Source organism: Indicator indicator, chromosome 9 (assembly GCF_027791375.1).
Source record: "Indicator indicator isolate 239-I01 chromosome 9, UM_Iind_1.1, whole genome shotgun sequence".
Lineage (NCBI taxonomy): Eukaryota > Metazoa > Chordata > Aves > Piciformes > Indicatoridae > Indicator > Indicator indicator.
Genome location: NC_072018.1, coordinates 16,824,679 through 16,837,518, shown reverse-complemented (window position 1 = coordinate 16,837,518; position 12,840 = coordinate 16,824,679).

The window sequence follows — 12,840 nt, the reverse complement described above, 5'->3', positions numbered from 1 at the left end:
GGTTATCTTTATATGACAGGATATCATCTTCTTTGAAATATCTGTTTCATTTTTTTGCATAACTTGTTTTAAGAGATTGTTTCTGTGGAAAATAAATATATATGAATATTCTGTGACCCTCACAGGATTAATGTCAATGTTTGTTTTCCTTTTTATCCAGGTCACACTGTTGTAATTGCCTCAAGATCAGTTTAAATCTTAATTTTTCCAAAAATGCTATTTTGTGTTTATTTTCACATGTTTCTTTTCTCCTGTCCAATGCAATTTTGTTTATAACATATCATTCAATATGCCTAGTAGGACTAAATATGAGAAGACAAACAGCAACATTATTATCACACTAAGCCCATTTAGAAATGTTAATTTTGCTTACTGATTCTTTGAAGCAAGCCACATTATGATTTGTAAGGCTGGCAGAGTCCACAGTTTTAGGTGTTTATCAGTCACAGCAGTCCTTCTTATGCCAATAGGCTGTTTCTTTGATCATTTGCTAGAAGTTTCAAAATATCAGGGAAAACAGCCCAGAGGTATTTTGGTTGACTCACAATGCAGATTTAAAAATATCTCAGGTCCTTGATTATTGATGGCACTTTACTTCAAGCAAGGCATTCAAAAATATTTTTGCTGGCAAAGACAGACAGAAAAGTTATGCCTCTCTTTTACTTAGAATGAAATGAAGAGAACATTTCTATCATTTCACATAATTCAATGCTTTAACTTCTAGCACAGAGGCTGCAGAGGTGCAGCGGTGCCACTGAAAAAAATCTATGTTTAAAAAAATCTTAGACATTTCTCAAGGAGCAGCATCATCTCTTAATTAACTGTCTTCTTCTAATAGCACAGGTGCTGTCTTTTCTACTGATGCATTGCTATAAATGTACGATGTGCTTTTTACAGCACTACTAGTGGTAAGGATTCATCCCTTACTAAGAGAGCTATGGTGCAGACCAGCTGTGAAGGAACACATCCAAGTGTCGAAAAGATTACTGAAAGGAGAAAGGTTTTTCAGTGGAAAACTGATCAGCTAGTCTGAGCAGTGTGCTCTGGCAGCCAAGAGGGCAAACCACATCCTGGGGTACCTCAAACCCAGCATAGCCAGCGAGTTGAAAGAGATGATTATCTGTCTGTATTCAGCATTTATGCAGCCTCAACTTGCATCCTGTGTGCAGTTCTGGGCCCCGCAATTGAAGAAGGATGTGAAGATGTTTGAATTCATCCAGAGGAGGGCAAAAAAGTTGGGTAAAGGACTGGAAGGCATGTCACATGAGGAGCAACCAAGAACCTTAGGCTTGTCTAATTTGGAGAAAAGGAGGCTGAGGGGTGACCTCATTGATCTCTGCAGCTTCCTGAGGAAGGGAAGTGGGGAGAGAGCTGCTGAGCTCTTCTTTCTATTACTCAGTGACAGGACATGTGGCCATGGTTCAAACTTGTACCTGGGGAAGCTTAGACTAGTCAATAGGAAGGGTTTCTTTACCAAGAACATCGTCAATCACTGGAATATCTTCCTAGAGAAGTGGGTGATGGCCCAAGCCTGTCAGTGCCCTCAATACTATGCTTTAACTTTTGGTCAATCCTGAAGTGGTCAGATGACTGTTGTAGATCACTTCCAACTGCAACAGTCTATCCACCTTCTCTCCTCTTCTGTTCTCATTTTTTTCTCTCCTCTCCTTTTATGTTTCTCTTTTCCTCTCTCCTCTCCTCTCCTCTCCTCTCCTCTCCTCTCCTCTCCTCTCCTCTCCTCTCCTCTCCTCTCCTCTCCTCTCCTCTCCTCTCCTCTCCTCTCCTCTCCTCTCCTCTCCTCTCCTCTCCTCTCCTCTCCTCTCCTCTCCTCTCCTCTCCTCTCCTCTCCTCTCCTCTCCTCTCCTCTCCTCTCCTCTCCTCTCCTCTCCTCTCCTCTCCTCTCCTCTCCTCTCCTCTCCTCTCCTCTCCTCTCCTCTCCTCTCCTCTCCTCTCCTCTCCTCTCCTCTCCTCTCCTCTCCTCTCCTCTCCTCTCCTCTCCTCTCCTCTCTTCTCCTCTCCTCTCCTCTTCTCTTCCTCTCCTCTTCTCTTCCTCTTCTCCGCTCTTCTCCTCTCTTCTCCGCTCTTCTCCTCTCTTCTCTCTCCGTTCTTGAGCTTGTTATACAATCTGGAAAATAAGCATCAAATAATCTGCCTGTACAGAAACTTATTTTCACAAATTATTACTTGCCATTAAAATGGAAGGCATAATTATACTATCACTAATGTTAACACTTCCTGTATGCAGTGACTTTATCTACATTCAAGAATGGTCAGAAGAATATGCAATATTAAGTTCTTGATGGGAAAAAGTATTCTACGGATACGATCATACTACAAATTATAAGGACAAAATATAGTATATAACATGACTGTGATGTGATTATTTTTCACTGTCTAAATTGATGTAGACAGCTCTTACAAAGAATTTGTCTCTTAACTTATTTCTTTAAGTCAGTGCTTTCTGACAGTCATACAACAGGAAGACAACTTGTATCCTGTATAGCTGAAGACCAGGAAACCCATTCTTTCCACACTGGTTTTAGAGGCCACTTCAGGCAAGATTTTCAGAAGCAATTCTTGTGTAAATGTTTTCACTCTCTGCATGTATAATATTTGAGGAAGCAACTGGGGACTTTACAATGCTAATTACTTAATCGAGATTATCATTTGATGTGTATATTTTAAATCCTCCCATCAGATATATATATTCTTTAAAGTTCTGATTATGCATTTCTTTCTGTTGTTTGTACTCGTAAAAAGAACAATTGCTGAACAAACATTGGAGCATCAGTAAAGTAAATGTAATCTGAGATATTACAGTATCATAATAACAATGACCATTCTTTCCTCCAAAAAAAAACAAAACCAAAACAAAAAACATTTGGCTCCAAAATTGTGCCTATAACTTATTTTCAGGTACATTTTACAGACTGCTCAGAAGGGAGCTCAGTTAAAGACCTGTAAACAGATGTGACCCTGTATAAACCATTATAAATTGCTTTATAATAAAGTATTTGCTTTGATTTTCCTTGAAGATTTTTTCCGCATTTTCGTGCAAAAGCTTGAGCCAATATAACAAGATTCTATGAGATTATTTTCCCTGTTTCACTTAATTACATGAGATTTTCCCACTTTGTAACTATGCTTGTGGCACTTCATTTTAGTCTTGTTTTACAACATGTAAAATATTTCCTACTGTGAAAAGGGTTTTTTTGTTTTGGTTTGGGGTTTTTTTGTGTTTGGGGTTTTTTTTGTTTGTTTTTCATTTGTGGTATTTTGTGGTGTTGTTTTTTTTAGGTACTTTAATAGTGGTTGCAGGAAGTATCAATCTTGGGAAAGGGTATTTTATTAGTCATTGGTCTTCCTGATACATTATCATTTTTGCTCCCAAAGGACTGGTCTTGAATACAGTGAGTATTCCAAACATGATTATAAAATTATGGCTTCCACTCTAAACATTTGGTTTATGAATTCAATTTAATTCCACATCGGGACAAAATTTCTAAATCTGCTGTCGATGAAAGCTGAATGTTTGGATTGTGATGGAATGAATACTTTTTTTCTCTCAGTAGAGAATAATCTAATTTTGCTCCTCCTAAATGTTGATAAGATCCCCAACTGGCAAAGATACAGATAGTTCCTGTCATGCTCTAAGGGGCATTTTCATTTTTATATCTCCTTTCCCCAGAGCAAACCAGAATAGTCCTGGTGTCCTTGAAATGTTTGACTCTGCTGAGCATGAGAATGACAACATAAAGTGATTTGATATATAGAAAGATTTTAGTGTAATCCTGAGAAAGATAATCAGGCGTACTGCAGTATAATGCTGCATTTTAACAGATGAGGCAATTTCCAGCTTGTGCAGCTCCAGTCAGTTCCCATAGACTGTCTAAAAGGCTCAGAGTACCCCATTGCCTCAAGATTTCCCTTACCCCCAAAATTTAAAAACTCAACCAATCTCCTTGCGCATTTGTGTTATTTATAGCTTACTTTGTGTGCTATGAATTCAGTTGCACTGGTATAGCAACTTCAAGAAATTAACAATGCAGGGACAGACTTTCAGAGGATTGGGGAAGGAGAGATTAAGCAGGGACTGTGCTTCAAGAAGTGCGATACTCCCACCTGCACACAGAGGAGTCCTCACAGTATCCTATGGCTTATGATATCTCAATCTGTGGTGTGAATAAAATTCAGATAAGATACAGTCAAAATGCAGTCTCAACAAATAAAGGGCTTTGTAAACATGACATATGAAAACAGGGAACCAGGTAAGATGTCTAGATAAATGCCAGAAGCCTAAAAATAAGGAGAATCAGAAAAGTGAAGAGAATCAGAAATTTGATAGGAGAAACATACTCAAGAGAACCCCATAAAAGCAAGGCAAAATTGATTCCCAAATAACAGAGGAGGAAAGACTGATGAAAGGATGAAATAAGTACTGCTAAATAAGTACTGTTAAACAAACTGGCTTTGTGGGATCCTTTCGAAGAGCCACTGTGACTGTGATGACAGCAACTTCAAATCTAACTTTTTTCTAGGAGAAAAAATCCTCCCAGAGCTTCTGCAAGAATTTAAGCTTCACAAATAGTAATTATAATTATGAGGGAGCCCGTTAAAAGGAAATTAAAGGATCAGCTGGGTGGAGATTTGCCAGTGAAATACAATGGTGTACTGTGCTGGGACCTGTGCTATTCAGTGTACTCAATTTTCTGGAAAAGAAGATATAGGGTGAAGTGACAGGTTTCCTAATACGTTAACATTTTTCTGGGTATTAAAATTCAAAGCCAGCTGAAGAGAGTTAGGGAAGAGTCTCATGATACTGAGTATCTGCGTGATAAAGTGGTGGATGAAACCCAGTGTTGCTAAATGCAAAGTAATGCACTTGGAGGAAAAACAGGCCTAAATATGTATATACAGTGATAGCTTCCAAATTAGCTATTACCACTCAGAGAGGAAATTGTTGCTATGGATAATTCTATGAGAACATCTCACAACAACATAGTGTTCTGTACCAGACAAATAAGCAAGGTAGGAATTATTAATAAAGGATAGAGAACAAATCAGGAAACATCATTATGTTGCTGTGAACATTTATAGTGCATCTGAGTCTGGAGTACTGTATGCAGATCTGGTTGTCCTCATCACTACCTTTTCAAAAAAACGTATAATAAAGCTAAACAAAGGTTCAGAGGAGGGTCAGAACATTATTTGTCAGTTTTGACTTGACTGAGAAGTAGAAAATGGAAAAAAAATCCATCAAGGAAATTATAAATGGCATTAAGAATATGAATATGGAACAATTAATTGCAGTTTCTTGTAGTACAAAAGGGGCCTTGAATAAGTTGGTGGGCAATGGGTTACAAACAAGCTTCTGCAGGAGCCTTTAATGCTATTGTCACAAGATATGGTCTTCACACAGAAGGCATAAATTAATTAGACTAATTCAGGGAAACAAGGTTATTAAGCATAAAATGCAAACACAATTGCTAGCTCAGTATGCCCCTTGGGGTTTCTAGAAAGAGAGAGTGTCTATCATGCTTTATTTTCTTGGGTTTTTTTATGTATCACAGATTCAATCAGAATGGATGGAACCTTAGGAGGTCTGTCGCTCAAATTTCTGCCCAAATCAGGGCCAACAATGAGATCAAACCAGGCAAGATGTTCACACTCTTAATTAACTCTGGGTAACTCTTAATATTGGGAAAACCATTTAGACAACCTGTTGATCTACTCAACTGATATAATAATTTGTTTAAAACAGAGTCTGGTCCTCTTAGTTTTGAGATAGGTGAAACTATCTTTGTAACGTGGGTGTGACTCTCTATTATCCCTTGAGCTCTATGTACACATCACCTTTACTTGTCTCCTTTAAGAATTCATCCTGTGAAGGAGTTTGGTCAGAACTTTATTTGTGCCTACAGTCACTAAAATCACCTATCCCCTTCAGCACTGGGCCCAAATCATCTTTGTACCACATTCTCATATTCAGATTTAATTTATCAACACCCCTAAGTCCTTCTCCTTGGGGCTGCTATAAACTCATCACCCAGCCTTGGGTTGGGTTGCTCTGACCCACGTGAAGGACCTTGCACTTGACCTTGTTGAACTTCATGAGGTTTGTGTGAGTCCATCTCTCAAGTCTGTCAAGGTCCCTCTGGACAGCTCTTGTGTCCAACATGTTCATTGCATGACAAACTTGCTAAGAGTGCACTCAATCCCGTTGTCCAGGTGACCAACAAAGATGTTAAAGAGTATAAAACCCAGTATTGACCTTTGAAAAATCCACCCATCACTGGTTTGCATGAGTTTTGTCCACTTTCTCATCTGAATTGTGTGGTCTGTAGCATAGTCCCACCTTCACTGACCTCTTCTCTGATTCTGTCCAAGAAGCTCTTGCTCAGCTTGTTACCTGCCCTGTACAAGAGCTGTCCACATCTGAGCTGCTGCTTCGCATAGAGGGATACTTCCTTTCTCCCCTGAAAGCTATGCCATCACATCTCAGTTATTCTTGTAATGTCATAGTTTTGTGACCATGTGCAGTGTTTCAGTTCCTCTTTCCTGTTTCACCAGGCTCTGTGCACTTGTGTACACACACTTGAGGGCGGTGTCTCTTCACCTTATTTTATCATTCACTTGATCCCATCACTCTGAAGCTTTTGCATTTGAGGCAAATAACAATTGCATTGATTTATCCAAAGACAGAATATGAACTAGAGAGATCTTTCATATGGAAGTCAGTTGCTGTATTAGATTATTCACCATGATCTCTTTGAGATTGTATCTCCTTCTCCAATTCCCTTCTCCCCAATTGTTGGCCCCAAAGATGCGCTCACATCAGAATGTATACTGAGGGTGAAAATGATCCTTATTTATTTCATAAATTCAGATGTAGGACAAATGCTTTCTAGCTCTCCTTCCCCTCCCCTCCTCCTCTAAAATACATACGGTACCTTATATAAATGCTTAATATTTAGTCATAGATCCACTTATGTTTTATGGACACAGTAAGTAAAATATTGATCTACAGGATTGTGCAGACAATATTATAAACCAGACTAAATATGTGATTACTGCATTAAATAAAACAGCAATTCCCCTGAAACAATAATCTGTCTCTGGGTCAGGTTTGTGAGGAAATTGAGTTGTCTATAATGCATTCAAGCAGAGATTAGCTGGCGACTGGAATTACAACTACTTCATGGAGTAGTTGTACACAAAAACTGTACTATATTCTAGTGAAGGGAAATAGAAATATATGATCTGTATGGTATTAACAGGTGATTATTGAAAATGTGGTTCTTTTTCCTTACTACAGAGCGAATGCACTGTTTTCAAAATGTCATGCAAAAGAGAAGTCTCAGCAAAATATATTTTATCTCTATTTTCCTCTTCTGTGAATACTACTAACAATGCCCTTCACATCTTATGGTAGGTCTGTTTGTTCAAATAATTTGTCAGTCTGGCTTTGTACAAGAAAAGGAAATCCCTTAATGATGATTAATATAAAAGACTCAGTATTGGTGCATAAGGTTGTATTCTGCAGCTCAGAGAGGTTATTTTATATGCTTACATATATACATGAGCTCAATGGTGATGAAAGTTGCTGTCCTAGGAAAGGAAGGGAGTATAGGTATTGCATGACCAGCTGCTCAGCCCATGTCCCAGATTTAGCTGTGTCCAGAGATGACAACTCTGGATAACAACAGGTAAGTTAGTCATGTAGTCATGCAATCTTTGTTATCTACTGGGCAAATTTGTTATTTGACTTATGTACTGCACTGGTGAGGGGGAACTTCAAAAGTTTATACAGTGCATTCATGTCCTCTCTATACTCTATGAATGTGTATGAGGAGCTGGGGGACCATGCATTAGTCAGATGTTGTGCCACCTTGTAGGCTCTTACATCCTGAAATAACATTGCTTCTTACCACACTACTCAACAACCTGGGCCATCATGGTCAGTGATGCATTTTGTATCACTCGCTGTGTATACTATTTCATTAATATTATTGCTCTTCCTGACTGTTCTTATTTCTTTGTGCTGTCATGTTAAACTCTCCTTGTCTCAATCCATGGGGCTTTACCTTTTTCTGCTGATTTTCCTTGCCATCTCACCTGGAGGTGGTGGGGGCCATTGTGTGAGTGACTGCATGGGGCTCAGCTGGAGCCTAGCCTGACCCATAACAGTGGCCATGGTACTCTGCTGCATTCTCATATGCTCTGAATGTACTGCCTGTATGATTTGTTCAAGTTTCATGATTGCTTATCTCAAAAAGAATCTTGAGAACAATTAAGAACTTAGTAATCTCACAGGGAAATTAAAATTTGGAGATATTAAGAAACCAGATTCTTTTGGTTTGGTTGGATACTCTGGCATTTCAGAATTCCAGGCTATTTCCAAAGAGGACAGAAAGTCTATGTTTTCAGGAATGGAAATTCCAGCCACTTGGATTTTGGAGTCAGATCTGATATTGTTGAAACATTTTCCTTTAATTTTTAAAAACTATTTAATGGTATTTTAAAAAACTGAATTATTAAATATAATGAATGATGAATATAATACAGGATGAATATTATCATATGAAAGCAAAACATGAAACTTTAAAGGGGTAATTAATTTTAACTCTGCTTTGATTTAATTATTTCTATTAAATTTGAGTGAAACTGATTAAATCCCATGAGATTTTCAGTTGCTCACATGGTACTCTCCTGAGAAAATAGCTCTGTTTAAAGTTTTTGGCCAGCTTTAATTACTGATACTTACCTTTCTTTCTGCATTACAACCTAGGGAAATGACCTTATTTTTCTTTTTCTCTTGACAGTCCTGAAACAGCTGACAGTACAAATGACAAAGGTACTGACAGAAAAGTTTTTTTTTATCTCTTCATTTTGATGTAATGGATTGATGTCCATTCCACGAGCAGCCTCCAAATCATAGATCACACAGAGGAGGAATTCCAAGCTGACAGGAGACATTTACAGGTTAGCAAAAGTGTTCATTTCCCCCTTTGGCAATTCAGAGGGGATTCTAGCCATCTGATTCAGAGAAGCACATATGGTAAATACTTAATGGAATATAAATCTTGAGAACACATCTTGAAATTAAATGAGATTTTCATTGGGACTCACATTCCTGCTTTACAAAAATACTTTTGATATCTATTGTAAGCCTCTGACAGGTATTTATGATCTTGGGCATACATATACTCAAACGTTTAACCTATCCCATCTGTGTATCCTTTAGTTTTATATCAGGATACCAATGTTAACTGCTCACTGACCTATAGAAATAATTATATTGCCTTTATTCTTCATAGATTTTATTGCATGACCTTATGATAGACATCAGAATACGTGTGAAGATGTCTCTTTATTTTTTCTGCAACATTATTGTCTGTTTAAAAACATTTTAAAAGGTACTATCATTTATTTACATTCTCGTTAAAACCACTGGCCCACAAAGCATTGATTCTGGGAAATATTTTTTTGTGGATTTACTTCAGCCATGCAACATGCCTCAGTTTTTATATTTCCTTAATATATTTTAAAACTACGTTTGTCTCCAGGGTGTCTGAAAGTTTTAAAGATTGGAAACTGCCAAAAGGCTTTTTGATCTTACAGGTTTGAATTATTTCAGTCAGTGGAACTGCTCAGACCGAAATGGTTAAAAAAAGAGATTCCAGACCAGTGGAGGCTATCAGAAGAGTGAAGATGGTTTTCCTCTTTTATATTGTAGCTGTGTGAAATAGGAGAAAAACTTCATTCAGCTGTGATCTCTTTTAGCTAGCACACCTTCTGAGACTTGTCAGAACTCTGGAGGGCACAAAGTCCAGCCTTTCAGGCAGCAGCTCCTCAGATGATGGTGCTGGATGAAGTACTCGCTGCTCCCCATGATGTTTGCTACTGTCGTTTACTTGGAAGTTGCTGCCCCCACAATTTAACAGCAGAGTGGTTATCATGAAGGCTTCCTAACATAAATCTGGCAAAACCAGTTGTGTTAGCTGAACTTCTTGTTATGGTTCTGGACTTTTTTTGGGTATTAAATTATACCAGAGAAGTGTGCTTTTTAAATAGAAATCTATAATGGAAAATGTTACAAAGTACACTTTCTTTCAAGCACTAAGAAAAATCAAGGAATCTTTCAGCAATACAAAACCACTCTACTGTATTGAATGAGTGTGCACTAGAAACCATCTCCTCTTAGGTCATTAAATGCCTATATCACCGTATGTGGCATTTGTATGTCTGGGGATAACCTGGCATGTATTTAAAGGAAAACATTAATGTTTTTTACAGCTTTTGAAGGTTGTTTTCATGATAGACTGTGACAAGAATAAAGAAGATATGTTACTACTCAGGACACTGAGATTTCTGTAGGTATATGCAAAGGCTAGCAGGGTAAAGATCTGAATTCAGGTATCTTCTCTGATTAAAGATTTTTCTTATTTATCACCAGGCATTTAGATAAGGAGGATCTCAGAATGTGTGTTGCCAGCATTATCAGTTCAGCATCTGATGTTGCTGAATACTGAAGGCTTTATGATTCTATGATTAGACCCCCATTTTTTTACCAGCTGCAATAGGTGAATCACACCTGGCAAAACATATGAAGAGAACCTGATGCCAGAAACCCAGGGAAGTAATTGTGAAGAATTAAGAAAAACATACAATTTTCAACCTATTTGTTTATTCTTCCTCTGCACCTTCAGCAGACTACTGGCTGCTGAGAAACAAGCACCTTTAAATCTTGTTTTCTGGTATCCTTCTTGTTCTTTGGATAAACAACTAAGTTCTGTGTCTGAAATAAATGTAAGCTGCCATTGTTAGTTGCACACAAAATAAATAAGCTCATCTAGAGTTTTTTTCAATGCTTTTTTTTTTTTTCTTATGATGCTTAAACTAAATATAAATTAATACATGTTCTCTGGCCTGGAGCAAGTGAATTCCTAGCATGGTTGTCAGGCGTTCCTATGGGATGATGAAATACAGGTTCAAATCAGAGAAAACAAAACAGTAATGAGTTGTGAGTAATATCTAAGAGATATTATTAGTCAGGGCTGTTTTGAGAGATATCTGTGCCTTTATAGTGGGTTTTTTTTTTTTTTTTTTTTTTTTTTTTATCTACAGAGTTATATTTTCAGACATATTCCCTAATAAAATATTTCTTGTTACTTTCCTCCAGAAAGTCAAGTTGGATAAATCAGTATTTGTATTAAGGACAATAGCACTGATCAATTCCCAGAAAAACATACCACTAATTACAAAACCAAGACAAAATGAGTATTCCATCTTTATAATAGCAACGTTTCTTCACCAACTGAATGACAAATTTTAGTGAGAAATTACCTTTCCCCCCATCTTAACTGAAAGATTTTTAAAGATTACCTTTATTTCTTCTCTCTGTATCTTTTTCAATTATGTAAATACATGCTTTTTCAAATTACAGTGTCCTTAATTTCTCCTTCACTCCCATGAGAGGGTCACTTTTTAATGCAGTAGAACTGGCATCATATCAGGACAGCAGAAATAACACACGTTGTCTACATACCTATATCAACTGCCTATTTACCTCTATCAACTTTTGATGCTCCATTTGCTTTACTTAAGTGGTAATATAATCCTTCAACTTGTCCTTCTGATCATAGTTGCTGGTGTTTGCAGCTCCACCAAGGCTGTCTTTGTGTTTCTTTTTGTTTCCAACTTGAAAAAGTCAGCAAAATTGCTTCTCATTAACTCTGTTGCCTTATTTAATAAGTAGTCTTGAATAGTTTCCAAGACCTTTCCTAATCTTTCTGTCCAGTAGTTCATCTTTTTTTTTGTAATTTTCTCGAAGAATAATTTTAAAATTAAATTTTTAGTTTTTAAAAACACTTTATTCTTGTCAACTTTCTAGCAGTTCATGTTTGGTTTAATGGTGGACTGGCTTTTAATAAAACTGAACTGACTTTTCAAATAGAGAATGATAACCACAGTATTCTTCAGATTCATGTGAAAATATATTCTTAGCTTCACTGTCACATTTTCAGACTGAGTTTCAGGTGGAAAATTTCTTAAAAATGAAATGTCTAATATGACAATTTTACCACAACACCCCTGCTGTTTTTAATTTAATAACTATCTGTAGCATATCATTATTTTTTTTTTCAGATTTGTAGCTTCTGAAGAGTTGTTTACTGTGTCACACTTTGCTTGATCAATTCTAGGTGCTTTCAGAACACAGTTTGTAAATATGTAATAACTCATTCTCTTCCTTGGATTACTTTTATGTATTGCTTGACAGTATAAATTATAATTTTGTAGGAGTTTTTTCTTATTTATTAGTTTTGTTCTTTAACACTACTGGTTTACTTTTTGCCACATAAATATTCATCAGGAATTTTTTTCACTTCACATACACCATGGAGAGTTTTAAAAAGGAATGGATTTATAAAGCTTTCACATAGTGTATACAGATGAAACTTAGAGGGAAAGTTGAAAGAGGATAGGAAATTAATTAATAAATATGGCTCAAACACAGATTCAACTTTATTAACCATAGGAAAATATATATATAGGGAAAAGATCTGTGCAATTTAAAAATAAACATCAACATATCTGATATAAATTGAGGTGATGATACCATCAGTGCATAAAGTTTTAGAGAGACAACAATAAGCATTTACTATTTCAAGACTGAAGCCATATCACATAGGCAGAGACAGGCAAATCACTTACAGTCCTCTACTGCAACACAAGCACTAAAACAGAGATCTGTTGGAAAGTCAGACAGGGAAAATCTATGACTAGTTATTCAGTTACACAAAAGAAAACAATATGACTTTGCTCATATTTATGCCCATT